Raw genomic sequence first — 6027 nt, forward strand, 5'->3', positions numbered from 1 at the left:
AGCCAGCACAAACATGGACTCAAAATGTAAAGAAAGTAAAGTAAATAACAAAGGTCATGAAATGACATGAAATAAATACAATACATAACAATAATGTAATTCCATTAACTTAAATGCACATAACTGAAGCACAAGTAATGGAATAAAAGAAATAAATCATTCACAGTAAAACAATATACCTGCAGTGTGGTGGAATATACGAAGAGGACATGCACGTGAGCTCCTCAATAGCAACGGGCCTGTACAAGAATAAGGCACATTCAGCACAATGCACGATAACAAGCTCACGCACACCCCCAAGTGGAGAGAAAAACGTGGCTGCTAGCTAATTAGTTAGCTTGCTCTCCCACAGTCAAAAACACCCCCAAGACCACACTACACGACATATTATTAAAGAAACATAAATAAGTAACAACATGGGTCCCATTAGGTTAATATAAAGCAATATTTTAACCACTGAAATGTTATTACAGAACTTAGTTGCTCCCACACCAACGTACCTGTCAAGCAGCACAAACATGGACTGACTGACGACGCGAGCAACAGTATGACATCCCCTGAGCCTTCAAAATAAAAGCTCATACCATGGCAAAGGAAATACGAAAATAAAGTTACAGAATTTAGATTATAACTTAAGAAGAAACCAAAACAAATCACAAAGTAGGGATTTTGGAGAAATTAACCCATAAACAAAAACATTACAGACATGATAATACATGTTTTTTTTCCGCATCTGTTACACTTGTCTTTGTGTGTGTGTGTGTGTGTTTTTTTTCCATCGACCCCCTCCCAGCAGCAGCAGAGACGTTTGTTCACCACCATTCTACACATGGACACGAGCTATTTTACAGAAGAACAAGACGCGTTAAGTCAAGGTGTTACCGCGAGAGGAAAGGGCGACGCAGAAGATGGAAACAAATGGAATCGAATCCAAGCACGGTAGGACCGTTTAATCCGTCTTTCACGTCATAATTGGATTATTTTGAGGACGAACTACACAAAATTACATTCGCGAGATGAGAGGAGATTCCATTAAGACCGCCTGCTGGATTTCTTCTGACCCCTTTTATACGTTCTTTTAAAGTCATGAAAGGTGTGGTAGGTGTCCAACTTGTGAGTAGTTTTCGGTCAGCACATATTGAAAAGTCCCCCACAATACTTTTTTTGGGGTGAAACACGATCCTCTTAAAAAAAAAGAAAGAAAGAAAGAGTTGAACTCGTGATCTTGCGAGCGGGCTTAGTGTTGCCGGCCTTTAGCACATTTCCCCTTTTCGAACCTTGTCATATGTCGAACTTGTGGGGATTTTCCTCAATCAACATTTTCTTTGAAGAAAATATACAAAAACACACAAGATGTTTACCCACACGTAAATCAAATATTATTTACAAAGTACTTTCCTCCAATAAAATGTATGCAATCAAAGGGAATAGTTGTATTATAGGAGGTTTACAAGCGAGATTCCTTCTTACAGCGCGTTTTAAGTTGGAACTTAGTCTTAAATTAACATGGAAGTCACTCATACTGACCACAGAACACACGAAGGACATATGAAAGACATAATAATAATAATAATAATATAAGAATAACGTTTTTTTTAATATTTCAGCTCTAAAGTGACATTATTTTTCCTCACAATATTACGAGTGTATTCTTGTACAATTGTGACTTTTTTACTTGACTACAACTTTTTACTTTTATTAATATTTGACTTTATTCCCGTAATATTATAACTTTTCCCCCAACCTACTTGTCCAAAAATTCCCACTTGATTTGTTTTGTTTCTCATATTACAGAAATAACATGTTTTTTTTCTCGATATTTCAACTCTAAAATGACATGACATTTCCTCAAAAAATTACCAGTTCATTCTCGTAAAAGTGTGACTTTTTTACTTGTTCGAATAAGACTTTTGACTCTTAAAATTTGGACATTATTTCTGTAAAATGACAGCGTTCTTTCCCTTTTCTACTGTTGGGTTCACCCCCCATTACTTTCTTTCAACAAGATTTTCTTCAGCCTTGTTGCCAGGCGGCTGACAGACTTCTTCCTGAAGAACTCCTACATTGACATCTCAGTCCAGAAAGGAGGGATCCTAAAGGTCCCTGGATGTTTAGAACACATAGGCGTGGTCACCCAGCTCATCAGGGAAGCAAGGGAGAGCAAGGAAGACCTGGCTGTGCTGTGGCTGGACCTGGCAAATGCATATGGATCCATACCCCACAAGCTGGTGGAAGAGGCACTGAACCGGTACCACGTTCCGAAGAAGCTCAGAGACCTTATCCCGGACTACTATGCCAACTTCAGCCTGAGAGTCTCCTCTGGATCAACAACCTCCGAATGGCCAAGCTTGAAAGGGGGATCATCACCGGATGATCCATCTCGATTATTCTCTTTTCACTCACTATGAACATGCTGGTGAAGTCTGCAGAAGTTCAGTGTAGGGGGCCAATCACTAAGTCCGGAGTTCCGAGCCTTTATGGACCACCTAACGGTGACAACTACATCTGTCCCAGGTTGCAGGTGGATCCTAAGGGGCCTCGAAGAGGTAATCTCCTGGGCCCGCATGAGCTTCAAACTGGCAAAGTCAAGGTCTCTTGTGCTGAAGAAGGGGAAGGTGAATGACCTCTCACCTCTCTCTCAGGTATGGAGGGTGACGCCGACGTCCAGTTCCTCCTACAGGGGGGAGACCTCCTCAAGGTCCGCTCCTCGTCCTGGAAGAAAAGCCGCTACTTCAAGCTGCAAGAGGACTGCAAGACAATGTGGCGTGAATCCATACTGTAGTTGAAATATTATGGACCAGTGACCTAAGTCTACAAAAAACCCATACATACATAGATAGATAGATAGATAGATAAATAAATTGGTTTGGTTTGGTATTAGTTTATTTGAACATGAAGGTTACAATGGAATACATCTCATGAATAATTCTTTCACAGTTCCACATGTTCAAAAGGAGTAGGAAGAAGCAAAGCTTATTTAATCCTACCCCCCGTCTATTCCACATCCTACGCAGAACACACAACCTCATCAAGGACAGCACACATCCACAACACTCATTATTCACACTCCTACCGTCAGGCAGACGCTACAGGAGTTTGAAGTCCAGGACCACAAGGCTGGCAAACAGCTTTTACCCACAGGCCATCAGGCTTCTCAACGAAGCACTCGCACACGCCGCACGCAACACACGCACACACTCATAGCACTTTATTTATTTACTTATTTATTTATTCATTTATTTGTATTATTTATTTGTATTCATGTCTCTTCTGTTGTTGTTGTTGCTTAATTTATTGGTATTTATGTTTATGTGTTTATGTTTCTTATGTTCTTATTCTTTTTCTTGTGTTTTCTTTCTTTTCTTGGGAGAATGAACAGAATAAGAATTTCATTGCCTAGTATAACTGCCTGTTTTACTATGCATATGACAATAAAACTCTTGAATCTTGAATTATATTGTCAGCTAATGGCTAACTAGCTAATTGGCACAAGGAGCCCCCACACGTAGGCCTGCTGGCCCACAGCAAAGGACTTGATATGCTGTACACGATACAAGATATCAAGGTTGGGCAACTGTAATTGTTACTTGAACTTAAAAATAATTGTCAGGCATGTGTTGGAAGTGAACTACACATTTTTTGAAATATACATAGTTGAAATATTGTGACTTTTTAATTGTAGTTTTTGGAAAAAATAGGTTGGGGGGAAAAGTTATAATATGATGGGAATAATATCAAAATATGGCAATAAATTCTTAATATTACAAGAACAAAATTTAAAAGACGAGAGTTGGGGTGAGGGGGGCAATAGTAGAAATGGGGAAAATAGAGCTTTAATTTTACGGGAATAAAGTCTAAATATTAAGAGTAAAAAGTCATATTCTAACAAGTATAAAGTCACAATTTTTATGAGAATAAACTCATAATATTGTCATTTTAGTAGCGTAGCGTTAAAATATTAAAGATGTTTTTTTAAAGCTGTAAGATGAGAAACAAAACCAAATATAGTAGTCATTTTTTAGAAAATGAGGTGGGGGGGAACAGTTATAAGATTATGGGAATAAAGAAAACTTCCAAAGGTTACTTAAGAAGAACGTTGAAATACCGTATTTTCGCGACCATAAGGTGCACCGTATTAAAAGGCACAGTCTCAGTTATGGATGCTATTTCTGTATTTAACACACATATAAGGCGCACCGTATTATTGGGCGCAAGTATGGTCAAACATACGGGCACTCAAGAGTCAGTGAGGCTAAGGGCTGACGGGGGCCGTTAGATATAAACATGTGGGGGGCGTTTGTTGATTTTGTGCAAAACCTTAACCACACACTGAACAGATAAAGGTAAAACGGTTTTCTCCATTGTGTATTTTCAAATATCGATTTTGTGCAAAACCAAAATCAGACACTGAACATGTAAAAGGTTTCTTCTTTCTAGAAAGTCCAAATTACCCAAGTCTTGACAGCTTTTTTCACATCCTGCTACTTCATTTACTGCTGCTGTTCTCACCAGCACACTTGTGCTTGTTAAGCTGGTACTTATAAGAGAATCCTTTAGCACACACACTGCAACTCAACACTTTCTCACCAGTGTGTTTTCTCATGTGTGCATCCAAATTTGGATTTTGTCTAAAAGCCTTACCACACACTGAACAGGCAAAAGGTTTCTCACCAGTGTGTATTCTCATGTGTGTTTTCAAAGATTGATTATGTCCAAAACCCTTCCCACACGTTGAACAAGTAAAAGGTTTCTCACCAGTGTGTTTTCTTGTGTGTATTGTCAATTGATCCTTCCGAGAGAATCTTGTATTACACCATAAGCACATGACTGTTTTCTCTCCTGAGTGTAATCTCATGTGTGTTTTCATATTACCACGGTATTTAAACACTTTGTCACAGTGAGAGCATTTAAAGTGTGTGTTGTCAGTGTGACATGTCATATCAGCTTTAGCACCTTCATCATCAGTGTCGGGAGAGAGTGACGTTGTGTTGTCATTATCTGATAGTGGAGCTAATCGGTTGTCTGCTTGTGATCCTCCACAGTGGTCTCCATCAGCTTCTGTTGTCATGTGTTGTGTCGAGCGACTGCTTGGAGGCTCCCCCCCTCTCTTCTCCTCACTTTCACCTTGGTCTTCATCATCTTCAGTCTTCACAGGGACACCAATCCCTGGAAACTCCTCCAGTCCTTCAAGATGCTCTTTCTCCTGACTGATGCTGTGATCATTCTCTTCCTCTTTAACGTGGGGGGGCTGTGGCTCCTCCTGATCAGGTGGAAGATGTTCTGCACTGACTGCTGTTGGACATAAAAAGACAAACACGCTATGGAAAAGTTGTGAATCAACAGCACCTTGGCTGGTTACAGCCAGGTAGTACACTCCATTTTGACACAATCGCTTCAAATGGCCTTATTGTTAGTCAGTGTTGGGCAAATTACTTACTTTTTAAATTACTTACTAAAGGAATTACTCCTTCATTAATGTAATTGTTTAAAGTGATCATAATTGTGGATCATTACAAATATGCTTTTTTTGTAGTACACAGGAGGGCTGTATCGTCTCTGGAAAGAGATGTTCAGAGTAATTAGAAAAACCTCCTTGAAGTCACAAGGGATGTCAGTAATGGTGTTACAAACATTATGGAAGAAAATAGAGTACAGAACAAGTATATCAAAAAACTAAGAAAAGAAGTCAAGAAGTTTCAAGATGAAAATGCAGACCTGGGTGCTGCTCTTAAGGAGGTTAAATACCTTATGGAAGATATCAAGGCTCTGCAGGACGATATTAAGGAACTGTTGAATGACAATGCTGCCTTGCGCTCTGCTCTTCAGGAAGCGCTAAACCGTAAAGATAATACAGCATTTTGCAAGGATGTTAGGGTTCTGCAGGATGATATCAGGGCATTATTGGAAGATAACGCTGCCTTGCGCACTGCTCTCAAGGAGGCAATAAACCATATGGAAGCCATCTCATGTACTGATCTTAAGGACGCTAAAGACCCCAGGGAAGAAAATAGAGCACTATGCAATGAT

This window comes from Dunckerocampus dactyliophorus, chromosome 2 (genome assembly GCF_027744805.1).
Source record: "Dunckerocampus dactyliophorus isolate RoL2022-P2 chromosome 2, RoL_Ddac_1.1, whole genome shotgun sequence".
In the NCBI taxonomy this organism is placed as follows: Eukaryota; Metazoa; Chordata; class Actinopteri; order Syngnathiformes; family Syngnathidae; genus Dunckerocampus; species Dunckerocampus dactyliophorus.